Source organism: Hyperoodon ampullatus, assembly GCF_949752795.1.
Source record: "Hyperoodon ampullatus genome assembly, chromosome: 20".
NCBI lineage: Eukaryota > Metazoa > Chordata > Mammalia > Artiodactyla > Ziphiidae > Hyperoodon > Hyperoodon ampullatus.
In genome coordinates, this window is record NC_136933.1 from 9,457,793 (window position 1) to 9,474,989 (window position 17,197).

At 42.3% G+C, this 17,197-nt stretch overlaps 1 protein-coding gene across 3 annotated transcripts in view; it reads right to left on the reverse strand.

Annotated features, from left to right (window-relative positions):
- Positions 1-17,197, reverse strand: part of UNC5D (unc-5 netrin receptor D) — a gene marked incomplete at both ends in the record, with an annotated part of 603,454 nt that overhangs the window by 232,339 nt on the left and 353,918 nt on the right. The window lies entirely within an intron of this gene.

Consider the following 17,197-nt stretch of genomic DNA (forward strand, 5'->3'; position numbering starts at 1 on the left):
GTCGCAAGAGGGAGGGAGTGCATGTCCTTCTACTCCGCCATCTTGAACCAATCCCTCTGTAGATTGCTCTTTGTTAAGATTTCTGAATACTGTAGCCTTAACTCCTGCTGAGTAAATCTGGCAGCAACAGTGAAGGAGGGGCACCTTTGATCATAGCTGGATTGTGTGAGCCTTTCCACGTTCCCTCTGACTCCACCTTGGTGCCAGGCAACGCGCAGGCTCTGTTTATTGGGACATCAAGGAGTCTGGATGATGCCAGGTGGGTCCTGTTGTGCAGAGTCTCCTCCAGGCTGTCTCTGTGAGCCACAAAATAATGCTGGGGCTTTGTTCGATCCCCTGTGCTCGGCCATTCCTCTGCTGTTAAATTGCTGTCATCAATAAATCATTTCATAACTAGCACGGTGTATCATTATCCCTTTCACAACAAGTAGCATAGTGTGTCAGGCAACAGTGGTTGGGAAGACAGCATCCAGCAGCAGGGACACACAGGACGGTGGGAAGAAATAGCTGCAGTTTCACAAAATGCTTTGAGTCCTAATTTAACCTGCTCTGTATCGAGTCATTCCCAACTGAATACATTCCATTGTATTTGTTTCTTCTTTTGTTTACAAGGACACGCAAAAATTCATTCAGATTCCATCAAAATTTGAGGATTAACTGAACATTCGGAAGACAATCCTAATTCTGAGGCCAGGATTGATGAGAAACCAAGAAAGGCCGCGCACCAGGCTTGGAGGAAACAATAAGGATCACAAAGTAAGTAGATCTTAAAGAGACTGTAACATGGCCAAGCAAGGGGGTCAAGAGAGCCAATGTAATTCTTTGAAGTGGGTTATTTCATCGTCCTTTTAGCATACATGTTGCTTCTGTCACTTGTGTCCCTCCTAACCAACTGCCTCTCTCTCTGTTCTGTCTTAATGGCCTCTGCTTATCCGTTACTTGCATTTACTCATGTCTTCTGATATCTCATGGTCACTACTGCCTGCTTCTTTGTGTCTTTACTTTTCTGGTGCCTCTATCAACTACTGATTCTCTTTTAGGATCAAGCCATACTCAGAAGAGCAAGAGTCCACAAGTACACAATCACTTCACCCTTCCTGGGCAAGTCTCACTGAGTCTACACTCATGAGCAGTTAACCCACCTAGGTGTGCATTCTTGGTCCAGTTGACGTGCCAGTGGCCACATGTGGTACACAGCATGGCAACCTATGCTTAAGAAGGCACTCAGCACCACTTCCCTCAGCAGGCCCAACGGGTGGGGACGCTGTAACGAAACCATGCCTGTAGAAAGATTTCGAAGGTTGCTTTATCTCCAAGTTCCATAAAAGGCTCTTTCTGTGTATTGATTATATTGATTTGGCTATGTCAGTACGTAAAGAATAGCTGAAGCATGACCTAAATAGCACATCTTGACAAAAATTATTAGGTGAAAATATAGGAATTCTCTGCTACCTTGTTTTCACAGTATTAAATCATATTAAAATAAAGTTAATAACTCACATTCTGTATCTTTACATCACATTCCACTGAAAGTCATGGAAATAAAATACTCAGAAGTTCCATATTCTGTATGTTTGAGAATACTACTGTTCTACTTGTGATTCTAACAGGAAAATTGAGTTTTAGGTGAACTCAGAAATAGCCACTGAACCAAAATACTTTTTTTGTTTTGTTGTGTTTTTGTTTTCTTTGGCCGCACCGCATGGCATGTGGGACCTTAGTTCCCAAACCACAGACAGAACCCGTGTCCCCTGCAGGGGAAGCACAGAGTCTTAACCACTGGACCACGAGGGAAGTCCCCCAAAGTGCTTTTTAATTGAAGTATAGCTGATTTACAATGTTGTGTTAATTTCTGCTGTACAGCATAGTGATTCAGTTATATATACATATATATATTCTTTTTAAAACAAACGTAAGGTAGATAGCTAGAGGGAAGCAGCCGCATAGCACAGGGAGATTAGCTTGGTGCTTTGTGACCGCCTGGAGGGGTGGGATAGGGAGGGTGGGAGGGAGGGAGACGCAAGAGGGAAGAGATATGGGAACATATGTATATGTATAACTGATTCACTTTGTTATAAAGCAGAAACTAACACACCATTGTAAAGCAATTATACGCCAATAAAAATGTTAAATAAATAAATAAATAAAATAAAAACTCTTTTCCATTATGGTTTACCACAGGATATTGAATATACTTTCCTGTGCTATACAGTAGGACCTTGTTGACCCCAAACTCCCAATCCATCTCTCCCCTACCACCTCCCCCTTGGCAACCACAAGTCTTGAACCAACGTGCTTTTGATGGAGAGAGAAAAAAGAAATGCAGTCCGAGGAGCCACTGACTAGACTAGTCTACTCAGTTCTCAAGAAGTATATAGAAAAGTTACACTCCTTATATTTCTACTGTCAGGATTCCCCATCTATGGTGTTGCCTAAACCCCACGTCCCTACAAGCAGCCCTAGAGCTTATCTTCAGCTTAGCATCCTGAAGAACACTTGAATACTAACAAACTACATGGTCAGTAGAACAATTTTAAGAACACAGACATGAAGAATCATTCTGGACTTTCCCTGGTGTCCTCCTAGCCCTCCCCAGGAAATTAGAGGGATGTGAACTGGCAATAAGTTTAAAAAGAAATGACCTAAAAATAACCTTAAGCTTTCAATAGCCACCATCTCACTGTAATTCAGTACTAGTACTACAGAGAGATGGGAGGCAAAAAAAAGAGGGGAGAAAGAGTAAAAAAGAAAAAGCCAACCTAGCAGCAGGAAGAAATTTTTTTTTTTTTTTTTTTTTTTTGCGGTACGCAGGCCTCTCACTGTTGTGGCCTCTCCCGTCGCAGAGCACAGGCTCTGGACGCGCCGGCTCAGCGGCCATGGCTCACGGGCCTAGCCGCTCCGCGGCATGTGGGATCTTCCCAGACCGGGGCACGAACCTGTGTTCCCTGAATCGGCAGGCAGACTCTCAACCACTGCGCCACCAGGGAAGCCCAGGAAGAAATATTTTTTATCCTGCATTGTTAGCTTTTTGATTCTCCCCTCACCCCAGGTCTCCTTGAGGGCAGGAAAGTTGATCAGGACAAGACATGGCCACGTGTCTTGAGCATGTAAAGGCTGGAATATGCCACTAACCAGCTAACACTCAGCCTACTGCTCGGCCCACATGGCAAGTGGCTGGAAGAAAGGTGAACGGCATTTTGCCTGGCCTTTTAAATCAATCTTGCCAGAACAGGAAGAATCTAAGAGATCTCTCCAGCCAGAAGTTGTTCACCTTTTTGGTAGCAAGCTCCATAGTTCATATGAAATCTTACAAAGAGACCTAACCGACAATGCAGATGAAACTAAAGCGTACATGTAAAAACCAACCACTTAGAGGTCTGGAGGATGCTTTCCAGGAAAAGAGAATGGCAAAGGCTCTGAGGTAGCGACAACCAGGGGTACTTGAGTAATAAAAGAAGTCACCAGGGCTGACACAGTGACGGGGAGCATTCTGGTGCAAGGGAAGGTAAGAGGTGGCTGGTTATTCCTATGGGGCCTATATCATGGCGTTTGGAAATCCAATGGGAGAAGTTCAGCCAAGAGAATAGCATGATCTGATTTGTTTTTTGTTTTTTAAGTGACCTTTCTGGCTGCTGTTTGGAGAATGGATTTTAAGATGGCGAGAGTGGAAGCAGTGAGGAGATTATCACAGCAGAGAAAAAAACCAGATGGAGGGAAGTGGGCAAATTTAGGATGTGTTTTGGAGATAGATGGGGCAGGACTTGTTGCTGGATGGGATGTGACTGAAAGAAACAGCGGAGTCAAGGATGACACCTATGTCTTGTCATGAGCCCTGAGGCGCCATTACTGAATTGGGAAAGGCGGGAATAAACACAGGATTGCAGCAGTGCTGCTGGGGTGAAAACCAAGAGAGTTCTCTTTGGGACATATTATGTTTGAGATGCCTACTAGATATCCAAGTGGATATATCAGGTAGGCAGTGAATAAAGTCATCCGGAGATGAGGTGCAAGGTCAAGGTTGAGAATAAACAGTATATAGCCAGTATTGGAGCCACGGAGTAACAGATTTCACCTGGGGAGAACCTGTGCGTGAAGGAGAGACCTAGAGTATTACAATATTTAGAAATGGGAAGAGAAGGAGGAATCTGCAGAGAAAACCAAATTGTGGACAGTGGGAAGGAGAAGAAACAGAAGACAGGAAAATCACAAATCACAAATCTCTGGACCCCCCTCCCAGAGATTATGATTCCACAGGTCTCGAGCAAAGCCCAGTAACCTTAATTTTTAAAGAGCTCCTGGTATGCTTCACCTGTGCTGCGAGTTTTAGGAAACACTATTACAGAGTACAAAGCTGATTATGAGACAGGCTTTGCTGCAGTGCCGGCACCTGGACAAATAGCTCCTCTACCAAGAAAATACAAAGAAACTATAAGGGACTAAAAATAACCATGTGCACGTGCAGTTGAGGCAAATTATGGACAACAAGATACAAAAAGACCAAAAAAACCCAACTGCCACGTCTGAAGAGCCGGGAGCAAAAGCAGAGGGGTGGGATTAAAAGCAGGGTACTGTGCATGCCCCCTGCACTCAACATCACCAAAGGGGTGGGCAAACCAACTAAGCCACCCCTACGCTCACCCCATAGAAGGAACCAGCTCACCCGCCGCTTGGTGAGAGCAAGCAAGGGAGCCTGTCGCTTACCTTTGCTCCCCACTGCTGCAGCAGGGGCGCCAGGAACCCTGGTCAGTAACAGTTAGTTGAGCCCAGAACTCAAACCAGCTCTTCTGACCTTTACTTGTTCACTCTTTCTGCCGCTCCTATTCCTTCTCATTTTAAAACATGAGCCCGGGGCTTCCCTGGTGGCGCAGTGGTTGAGAGTCCGCCTGCCGATGCAGGGGACACGGGTTCGTGCCCCAGTCCAGGAAGATCCCACATGCCGTGGAGCGGCTGGGCCCGTGAGCCATGGCCGCTTAGAGTGCGCGTCCGGAGCCTGTGCTCCGCAACGGGAGAGGCCACAACAGTGAGAGGCCTGCGTACCGCAAAAAAATAAAAAATAAAAAAAAATAAAACATGAGCCCGTCTAATTGTCATGCTTGTATTAAAATACCATCCATTCCTCAAATGGTTAACTCCAGCTAGCGCTCTAGACTTTTTGTCTTCTGTCAAATTTTTGGAAAGGGGTGTCCATACCATCTCTGTTTTCTCATCTTCCACTGATTCCTAGACCTACCATTATCTCCGATCACCCTCTCATCACACTGCTTTGCTCCGGTCAGTGGAAGCAAATCAATCCACACTTCTTACTTTAACCTAGTGATCACACTGACACCATGGACCATTTATTCCTTCAAACAAATCTCCACTCTCTTCAGTCTCCCAGTCCCTCTTCCATTTTTTTCTCCTTAATTTTCTTAATGGCTCCCCTCTGTCCACCCCTTAACCACATGCAGAATTCTACTCATGGTCTGTTGCTCTTTCTCTTCCCCAGCAGTTTGGGTGCTGGGGGGTAGGATAGAAAATGTGTAGTGTGGAAAACCGTTGAGTAATAAAATATTGCCTGCCATATCAGTAAACAAAGGATGTTGCAGCCATCAAGCCATCACATTACAGCTGCCCAGACAGTGAGCCCTGAGGGAACTCAGGATGGAGACAAACGGGCTGCCCACTGCCAAGCACATCTGGCAGTCAGTCGCTGCAGCCACCCCCAGTGGTACACCTGAGGAAACTCAGGATAAGGAAACTCAGGATGAGAAAACACAGGATACTGGCCCCAGAGGGCTGAGGTGCATATCAAAGGAATGATTTCAGTAAGCCCAGACTCTTGCATCTTCCCATACATAGAAAAGCGCTAAATTCCTTAACTTGATATATCTGGTTATTTTTTATTAACAGTAATCCTTTGATGTTCCGACTACCCGGTCTTTTGTTGCAAAAACTTCTACATATCCTGGCTTCCCCCTTGGCTCTTCAGAACACTTTTTTCAGCATTTATCTAAAGTCCTCAGAAAGTCTGCTGAATAAAAGGTAACTCTCAACTTTTAGGTTGTGTATTTTTTTCAGTTGACACCATCTTAAGTATTTCAGATAAAATCCTCCTGTCTTCCTGATGGAGATCTATTATCCTAATGACCACCTACTTGCCAATGACCTTCAATTCTAATGTTTGATGCTGATCCCTGGGCTTTAGGCTCATAAACACAACTGCATGATGAAAAGAGTTTGTTGAATGTTCCATGGGTAGTTCCCACATAACATGATCAAAAACCGAACTCAGTATCTTGTTTTGCACACTAGTTTCTTCTACTCTAATCATAGCCTCATTTAATGGAATCACCATTAATTCAGTCACTTTAGCCCCAAATCAAGAAAGCCCCAAACGTGGGGTAATTCCTCAATTCCTACCTCAATTCTCCTCACCTCTGCATGCAAGAAGCCACACAGTCTTTGTCATTTCACCTTCCTGGAATCTCCAATTTGCCCCTTCCCCTTTAACATATACCATCCCAGCAGAAGTTCAAGTCCCATCAGCAGTTTCACAGGTTGCCATGAAGCTTCCTTGCCTTGAGTTTTACTTGCCTTTAAATCTCTGTGGCTGAATGGGAAGGTGGGGTGAGGGTTTGAAGATATGACCACATCACCACCCTGCTATGACACTTCAGTGACCCTAGACCACATCCTGAATAAATCTAAACCTTAGCAGAGAATTCAAACACGCTCTATAATCTGACCTACTTCTCCCTGGGTAGCTCCATCTCCTTGTTTTCCCACATAGTTCCATGTAGTTTTTCCATACTGTTCCATCTTTCTGGGCTTGCAACTCAAACTCTCTCCTTAACCTGAACATGGGGTCTTTAAGTTAACCCTCCTTCTTCCTAAGGAATTAGCACAGGAAGTATATCACAGACCTTTAGGATCCATAAGTTGAACCTCTGGTGAGCTCCTGAAACAGACTGTGCTTATCTAACCATGCTCCCTTGAAAAAACTTGTTTGATAAGTCTATCCTCTCGCCAGAGTATAAACTCTTCAAAAAAAGGATGGGATTTTATTTATTGCTATGCTATCTAGAACATGTAGACAATTATTCATGGCTGTCCGGCACTTCCACACCTTAGTTAGCATTTCTTTGACACTTAACAAGTTTCTAGAATGCACACCCTTGTCCTTACTTATCCTGGTAGAGGGATATTAAACTAAGTTAAGAATAATATCACTAGGCTCAAAACGTCCTCAAAGATTAACAAAGATACGTTGTATTTCTGTTTTGTGTTTTTTCGTTTTGTTTTGTTTGCTTATCGTCTGCTCATATTATCTGTCAGAAGGTTTCCTCGGTGGAGAAAATGAGAGCTGAATTGAAGTAAAATCTATATCCTCTTCCTATTAAACTTCCACTGAGGTTTTTAGAGAAATGGCCATTTTCCAGGAAGTTTAAGCTTTATTTCACAAGAATGGCAGATTGAATAAACTGAGATTTCCTAAAAAGGTGGTGGCCATATTTCTACAAATTCTTCTCAGTAACTAATAGTTGGCAATCAATAACATGAAGGAATATTATTTGGAGAATTTTTTCATCATCTACTGTAGGATATGTTGTAAAGTAATGCACTACTACCCAGCAGTTCTCATCTTTAAGGCTGATGTACTCAACTGTGTACACGTTAGGCAAAAGTAGCATAATTTATACCAACTCCATAGATATAACCCTACTCTGTTCATAGAATCAGTCTTATACTTCAGTGTTACTCATACTTTCCACTGAAGTGCCCCCACTGGCAGAGGAAGATAAATTCATATCCCCAAGGCATTTATAGATGGAGCCTAAAAAGATGTGGCATGCACAAAATGGCTTTGACGTTTCAAGTTGCATCTTCACAATTCAAGAAAATTTTTTTCCATAATTGTGTTCATGTTTATATTTTACTGACCTCAAAGGGAATACCACTGACTTTCAAAAAGATGTAGCTTGTCTATCTTGTGGATTCTTATATCCACAGAACACCCCAGCAGTGTGCCTACACCAGGCTGGCATTTTGAAAGACGTGTGTAGTTAAAAAATGACCAATTATGTAAAATATTCCTCATTTTAGGCTTGTCCAATGTTTTCCTATGGTTAAATACAGACGAACTATATTTGGGAGGAATATCACTGAAGTGATGTTATCTTCTTGTTCTATCCCATCAGGAGTAATTTGGGGATTTGTCCCATTGCTGGTGATGTCAACTGTGACCCCTTGATTAAGGTGGTATATGGAAGGATTCTCTACTGCTAAATTACTAACTCCCCCTTTGTAATTCGTCAGTATCTTGTGAAGAGATACTCTGCGATCCTGTAAACATCCTGTTACTCCTAAAACTTTCAGCCACTGGTTTTAGCATCCAATGACACTTGTCTGAATTAACTTTACGATAGATGCTAAATAATTTTCCATTTCCATCATTCCTTCTACATTTATTCATTTATTGTAAGGAAGAGCTGTCTCTTTCCCTCCATTTATTTTCATATTCACTTAAAAAATATACCAGTGTAGATTCATGGATTCTTATTTAATGAGTTACAACCATTACGATGATCTCTTTGACCAGTGGCAGTCCCTTCTAGGTGACTGCTATTTCCTTTTTACATGTTCAGTGTGAGGAACATTATATAAAATAACTGACTTTACACTTGAAAAATTCAATGTAATGAACAATAAGGGAAGACCAAGCAATGATTTGGATTAAAGAAGGCTAAAGAGATCTCTCAACTGAATGTAAGCCATGATCTAGGATTTGTTACTGTTATAAAGGACTTCACTGAACAACTGATGAAAGATGAATAAGGTCTTTAGATTGGATAACAGAATTGTATCAATGTTAATTTCTTGATAAATATACTACAGTAATGTCAGAAGATATGTTTTTTAAAAACATACACCATAAAGTATTTAGGGGAAAGGAAGCATCATGTCTGCAACTTAATCTTAAACAAGTCAAAAAATAAACCGTAATTGTCTACATACAAATACATATACTGATAAACAGAGAAAGAGACGATGCCAAAGCAAATATGGTCAAATGTTAACATTTGAAGATTGTCAGTAAAGGGCTTAAGGGAATTTTTTGGTACTATATTGCAACTTCTTGCAAGTCTGAATTATGTCAAAATAACTTTTTGTTTGTTTGTTTGTTTTTTTGTGTTTTTTTTTGCAGTATACGGGCCTCACTGTTGTGGCCTCTCCCGTTGCGGAGCATAGGCTCTGGACGTGCAGGGTCAGCGGCCATGGCTCACGGGCCCAGCCGCTCCGCGGCATGTGGGATCTTCCCGGACCGGGGCACGAACCCATGTCCCCTGCATCGGCAGGCGGACTCTCAACCACTGCACCACCAGGGAAGCCCAATGTCAAAATAACTTTTTAAAGAAAACCCTATTAGTCACCTACTCAGCCAATGCAGTAATTCCTTCTTCAGTATCACCACCACCAGACACACATCCCTTGCTTGCCTCTGTACAGACTTCAGGAGAATGTGGCCATAGAAATAATGTTCCATAATGGGCATTTCTAGTTGCCGGCTTGACCCCAAATATGCCATCTTAAAACTTAGCTCCCGTGATGCTGCCTCTGGCTTTGGAGGAAAAACAGAATAATCTTGTCTCTAATTCCATGTGGAATCAGTTTGAATATATCTCTAGCCTTTCCAGGCCATTTCCTTTTTATAATAGCATTACACATATAAAGTGATTTCTTGAATCATCACCATTACTGCCATTATGGCCACCTTCATGGGTGTGGGACCAGTATGGTCACACAGGGCCCCATGCTTGATTTAATGGTCTAATCTGATGTCTTGAAATGCTTAGTTTTTGAACAAGGGGACCCACATTTTCTTTTTTTTTTTTTTCTATTGGAGAATAATTGCTTTACAGTATTGCGTTAGTTTCTGCTGTACAACGGAATGAATCAGCTCTATGTATACATATAGCCCCTCCCTCGTGGACCTCCCTCCTCCCCCCCACCCCGCCCATCTAGGTCATCACAGAGCACAGAGCTGAGCTCCCTGTGCTATCCCGCAGGTTCCCACAAGCTATCTATTTTACACATACTAGTGTATTTATACCAAACCTAATCTCCCAATTCATCCCACCCTCCCCTTCCCCTCCTATGTCCACACGTCCGTTCTCTACATCTGAATCTCTCTTCCTGCCCTGGAAATAGGTTCATCTGTACTATTTTTCTAGATTCCACATATATACGTGTTAATATACAGTATTTGTTTTTCTCTTTCTGACTTACTTCACTCTGTATGACAGACTCTAGGTCCATCCACATCTTTACAAATGACCCAATTTCATTCCTTTTTATGGCTGAGTAATATTCCATTGTATATACATACTACATCTTCTTTATCCATTCATCTGTCGATGGACATTTAGGTTGTTTCCATGACCTGGCTATTGTAAATAGTGCTGCAATAAACACTGGGGTTCATGTGTCTTCGAATTATGGTTTTCATTTTGCACTCAGTACCACAAATTTTGTACCCAGTTCTGCTGTCACCAACCTATGTGGCACCTTTCTGTAAACTGGACACCTGTGAGAACACAGGTCTTGGCTATAAAGCAGCAGCAAGAAAAACCAGTCCCTACCCTCATGTGGTTGTAGCCACGTTCTGGGGGGAATTCCTGCCTAGTGGAACGCAGGCTGCATTTCAACACCAATCCCCTTCCTTGGCTAGATGCTCCTGTGTAGTGTGCAACTCCATCAGGAGGCCTGGACTCTCAGATCTTTCAGTAATATTCATAGAAGTTAATTTCAGTCCAAAGGGAAGAAAGATCAACCTCTGGCCAAGTAGATAGTATTTTCTCTTCACTCTGGCCACATTCTTCCAAGAGGAGAGGAAGGAGGATTTTAAACTTTTGTGCAATTGCTACCAGGTGCTGAGAATTGGTCACAACATGTTTTCCATAACCTCTGAACAAATTCCACGCTCTGAAAAGGAAGGAAGGGAAAAGTGCAGATAAAGCTGGAGGCCCTGGGGGCTTTCAGGGCCACATGCTGCACATCGCAAGGCTGTGATGACTCCTACTCCCGATTCCCTTAAGACCTCTTCTTTACTGCAGTAAACATTAGGAGTACTTCACAAGCCAGGGAGGACAAAGATGGTCCTTATAATAACAGCATCCTTGTGAGCTATGGATTGGCTAAAAAGCCAGTTGCCATGTTAGTCCCATGGCACAATCATGACACACAGCTCACAAATGTCCTTTCACAGAACCATATCCAGCATTGATAGGGTTGCCTTTCAAACCAAACAAACATCTATAATACAAAGGTGATAGATAAGGCTCCCTACTAGGTTCAGAGGTCAAGACAATGAGAGTCATGCAACAGAATCTTAAAGCAGGTTACCATCTAACAAGGGAAAATCAATCCACAAATAACTTCAAGATAACCATGATTCTGGGAAAATGATAATAAGTGCCATGGGAGAAGTGCTAAAGAAATGCTAGGAGTGCTCAAAGGTGGATATTTAGGTTTTATCAGTTTTGAAGCTGGAGATGCTGGAGGGGACCTTTTTTTAAGGGCTCAGTTGGTATGTCAGGCTGCTGAGGTCAATTAGTATTAAAGGATTTGCTAAACTAGGTTTCATAAAGGACACGGTATCCACAACAGACCTTGGATGTAGGAATTAGGTGGGGAAAGGCAGGAGTGCAAGATGGGGCTGGGAATACACTCCAGGAAGAAGAAAGGATATGAGCACATCAAGGAAAAAGAAAAGTCCATGTCCCAGAATCTAAGTTGTCCTAACTCAGCTGGAGCCCAGTACGCTTGTACAGATATAATGGGTAATAAGACGGAAAACAGAGGTTAAGGCTGACGGAACACCAGACACACGTGCCGATGTGTGTTTTTATATTTAATTTTGCCATCAAGAGGGGGCTATGGACAGTTTTTAACAGATGAAATTATTTATCAAAGCCATGAAGCCAAGATCCGTAACTGAGGTCTAGTTGGATATCTCCTCTAAGTTCTCAAAAAAGATACCGCCCTCCCCCACCAAAGCAAATTAAAATAATACTGTTTTCGCTATGGGCCTGTAATTAAGTAGGGAGTTTCATAGCTTTTAAATGAGATTCTCTAAGTTCTTCACTCATTCTTGGCACGACTGTATAGATATTTTAGGAGTGGCTCAAATAAGCCATCTATTTAGATTATATTCAGGATGCATCATGTTTTATAGATTCCTTTTCTTAAAAAATCAGCAGAACAATGGGTTCCTGCTGCGTTTTATCCCAAGTGGCCAACTTGCTATGTGACTGTAACAGGCCAAGGTTTCCCTCATCCCCCCAACCCCAACTCCCGTATTGAAGAAAAGGCTCAGGTGTTAAGAAGAGTTTGCCGGGGACTTCCCTGGTGGTGCAGTGGTTAAGAATCTGCCTGCCAATGCAGGGGACATGGGTTCAAGCCCTGGTCCAGGAAGATCTCACATGCCGCAGAGCAACTAAGCCCGTGCGCCACAAGTACTGAGCCTGCGCTCTAGAGCCCGCGATCCACAACTACTAAGCCCTTGTGCCACAACTACTGAAGCCCGTGCACCTAGAGCCCGTGCTCCGCAACAAGAGAAGCCACGACAATGAGAAGCCTGTGCACAGCAACGAAGACCTAACACAGCCATAAATAAATGAATAAATAAATTTATTAAAAAATAATAATAAGAGTTTGCCCGACCAAGGGGTGATGATAGAGGCCAAACATTTTGTACGCAGATGAAGAAGAGGGAAAAGCGGCAACAGCTAAGCAGCCAAATCTTCACCCATGAGAATAAACAACTACGAATAAGTGAATATTCCTCCTTTTGACAACTGTCCAGCAGCAGAAATAACAGATGCCAGAGCAGCCCGACTTCCTCCAGCGTGATTGAATCAGACAAACGAGAGGAGGCCAGTGGGAGCCACTACCTGCAGATGGACTTCTGCCAACTTGGTGGGGGTGAATGTGGGTTGCTTTATTTATTTATTTTACCTCCAGAAAATCACTTTGAAATGGAGCCTCAGCTATTTCCAGCCCCAGGCGATTGGACGGGCAACCAGCATCTCTCCGACACAGGGTGGAATTATTAAGGAAAAGAAAATGGTTTCAGGTGACAGGCACTTTGGCTACTACAACAAAATCTGTACTGATTTTTTTGTGGCCACTAAGGCAGCAATGAGTCATGATTTATATATAAAAATATATATAATATATAATAACATATATATAAAGTATATATATTATATATATGTATTATATATGTGTGTATGTATATGTATATATATATAATAAGTTGACCATGTAAAGGAACTCAATTTCTTCAGAAACAGAATAGGAAAGCAATCACTGCTTTCCTCAAGGAAATGCTCAAAGGCACATGAACTTATCTTTCTATGATGGTTCTCAAACTCCCGTTTAATAGAAAGCAATCAACACGGCTTGGTAGCAAGAGCACCCAGGGAAGGTGAATGGATGAATATAAGATCTGGTTCCATGTCTGCCGGGGGACCTCTGGTCAAGCCACCTAACCTTTCTGAATATCACTTTCTCAGCTATTAATGATGACATTGGAGCTATGGGTTAAATCCGTATTTCCCAAACAGTGCTTCCTAAAGGTGTTCTAAGGGTCTTGCTACTCAAAGTAGGGTCCACAACTGGCAGCATCAGCATCATCCGGGAACCCTTAGACATGATAGGACCTCGGACCTTGGACTGGACATACCAAATCATTTTAACTGAATCACCTACATTTCAATAGGAATCCAGCTGATTTGCATACGTGTTAAAATTTGAGCAACACTGTTCCTGGCCAAGCTGTCCCCCAGATACCTGGTCATAGACTCACCTGGATAACTTCATACAAACACAGCGTCCCCGGCCCTTCCTCAGGTCTGGGGTAAAAGCCAGGAATCTGCATAGTTAACTGATACCCCAGGTGGGTCCATTTCAATAAAAATATGAGTGACATAAATAAAATAATTGTGTCTATATTGTTCCCCTTTAAAATCAAATGATCTCTAAGCGATACCATGCCAGCGAGCTTCCTGGTGTTTTTATAGAGATAAGCTAACATGATCATGACAAGACATCCCTCAGCTGATGGCCCAGATGCCATGAAGGTTTTGCCCACTGCATTTTTGAAACTGTTAAATTCTTAATGGATCATTGGTTAAACAGAGGAAGCATAAGGAGCTCTGATGCTGAACTACAATAATTTAATGAATCATATAAAAATGATACTAATTTTGCAAAGTCCCCTCAAGACAACTGTCAGATTCGTAAGCTACATTCATATATCAAAATCCTTATTTAGCACATGAAGATGTCTTTAGCACTTCAAAAACCAATCTTAAAAAGTAGAAATAGGGGCTTCCCTGGTGGCGCAGTGGTTGAGAGTCCGCCTGCCGATGCAGGGGACACGGGTTTGTGCCCTGGTCCGGGAAGATCCCACATGCCGCGGATCGGCTGGGCCCGTGAGCCATGGCCGCTGAGCCTGCACGTCCGGAGCCTGTGCTCCGCAACGGGAGAGGCCACAACAGTGAGAGGCCCGCGTACCGCAAAAAAAAAAAAAAAGTAGAAATATCGTGACAATTATGTCCAATTTGGCTTTTCATTTATTGGGAATAAAAACTATCCTCATGTGCAATGTGTTATTTGCTGGGAAGTGCTTGCAAATAGCAGCGAGAACTCGCTTATTTCAATAAAACATGAAAGTTACACAAAAATAAGAAGTGGTGTTTTTTTTTCCCTCCTGCAAGCAAATCAAAAGAATTCCAAGCAAGGTCCTAAAGGCAGTTTTTCCCCTCCACTTTCGATGCCAATAAACATATTTAATTTCAGTGTACATTTTAATGTATACTAGTCCCCAAGTCAAATGCAATATTTAATGACAAATCATGTCTTGACTTGAATAAATAATTTTAAATAAAGACTCCGTCACTTGCTACACAGAAAGAGATTAAAAATATATTGTAGATATTAGAGATTATATTAAGCTAACTGCATAATACAGGCTTTAAGGATATTCTTTTTTTTACTTAAAAATCACATCTTTATCATATTCAGATGTGCATATCATGCATAAGAATGACAAAAAATTTTTTTAATCCCTGAAGAGATTTGCAAGATTAGTACCACAAAAGTATCAGCTGACTCTAAAAAAGTAGGAAGTGATAGAAAAGTGTTTTCCATTTTTTAAAAACATTCTGTGATCCTATCATACTTGGGAGAATCAGATACCTAGGGCTGGCCTAGAATGGAGTTTTAGAGTCTATATAGTCATGAGCCACAGAAAAATCACTAAGGTACTAGAAATGTAATTCAGTTCAATTAGTTTAAGTATTAACACACTTACTGGTGAATGATGCTTGCGCTACAGAGGATCAAGTATGTCATAAAATAATAGCTAATGACTGATAAGAGTTAACACCGTGTTAGGTGTGGTTTTAAACACTTTATAGTTATCAATACTTCTGACTCTTCCAATAACTATGAAGTCAGCACTCTTTTATCATAATATTAAGACACAGAGATGAATCGATTGTCCACCATCACAACACTAAGTAGTAGTGGATTTAGGAACTGGAAACCAACAGGACTTCAGTATCTGGGTTCGCAGCTACCAGGGTACACATTTATCGAACTGGAAACTCTAGGAGCAAAGGCGCACGGCAGAGAAGTGAGGGTGAAACACAGAACATTAAAGTGTTTAGAAGGATGAAGTAGAATGTACACAATCAAAGCCTATGGGAAGGGGTTTCCCTGGTGGCGCAGTGGTTGAGAGTCCGCCTGCCGATGCAGGGGACACGGGTTCGTGCCCCGGTCCGGGAGGATCCCACGTGCCGCGTAATGGCTGGGCCCGTGAGCCATGGCCGCTGAGCCTGTGTGTCTGGAGCCTGTGCTCCGCAACGGGAGAGGCCACGGCAGTGAGAGGCCCGCGTACCGCATAAAAAAAAAAAAAAAAAAAAAAAAAAAAAAAAGCCTATGGGAAATTAGCAAAATGGTTCTGAGCCATTCTTTGCCAAACTTTATAAGCAGGGGGAAAACCTCTGGAGGTTTCTAGCAGGCACGTGGCAGCCAGGAATGAAGTGAGCAAGTATGGAGATAACAGAGATTGGAGACGGACAGATAATGAGATGCTATCCATAGGAATTCATAGAATAGGTCATGTGGGGCTCAAAGAAGTAGAGGAAAAAGAGGAAGGGGAAAGTGACACTGAGAAGGAAATCAAGGGAACTTGTGTTGAAATTCCCTACGTGGTTTTGCCTCTCCTTTCTTCAGGATCCAGAGCATAATCTGCCTCACCCTGACCAGGATCAAATACTGGGTTGGCCAAAAAGTTTGTTGAGGTTCTTCCATAAGATGTTACAATACAATACCTTGGCTAGCCTAGGCGAGGCCATGCCAGGAGCACAAAGCTGGACTTGTTAAGGAAGAATAAAATCAAATACATTCCCTTTCTCAACTGACCTGTCAGAAAGTATTTGTGGGCTAAAATTAACTAAATAACAATAGGAAAAATATTTCCCATGGCTCTTACATCAAGAGCACAGCTTGCAAGGTCCTCCTTGGTCTCCTAGGACCCAGTCAACAGGCAGGAAAAAGCCTCCCAGATCACCAGGATAATGAAGGTGAAACGCATATGCTGACAAGGAGATTTCATTTCCCAAGAAACATAAACGTCTCTGCAAAGAGCAATTCACTCCTATTCTTAATCCCTAAACCATCAACATCTGCTACAAAGAATTCCTTGAGTCCTTAAATAAATCCCCCTTGTCCCGAATTCTTCAGGGTACTCTCAAAAGCAGCGTTAAAAAAAAAAAACAAAAACAATAACCATCTCTGCCCTCCATCTCTTTGTTGGGGGAGGGGTAACACTCCTGGGCTCACAAAGGAGATTTTATTAGGACCCATGGGGTGGGTAAGATACATTTAAGGAGGAGAAAGGAAGTTGGTGTATTTCTAAACATGTTTGAGATGATAAAAACGCTGATGCTGAAACATGATAAAGAAACCTTAGACTCTCCTGAAAGGCAATCTTCTTTCTTTTTTTTTCAGTCCTACTTGGGTCCAAAAAAATGCAGTTTTAAAGCCTATTTCCATGTTTTAAGATTCAGAGGAAAGAGGTTTAAGAGGAGGCTATAAAACTCCCCTAATTTTTAATGTCTTATTTTCACAGATTTGCTGGCAA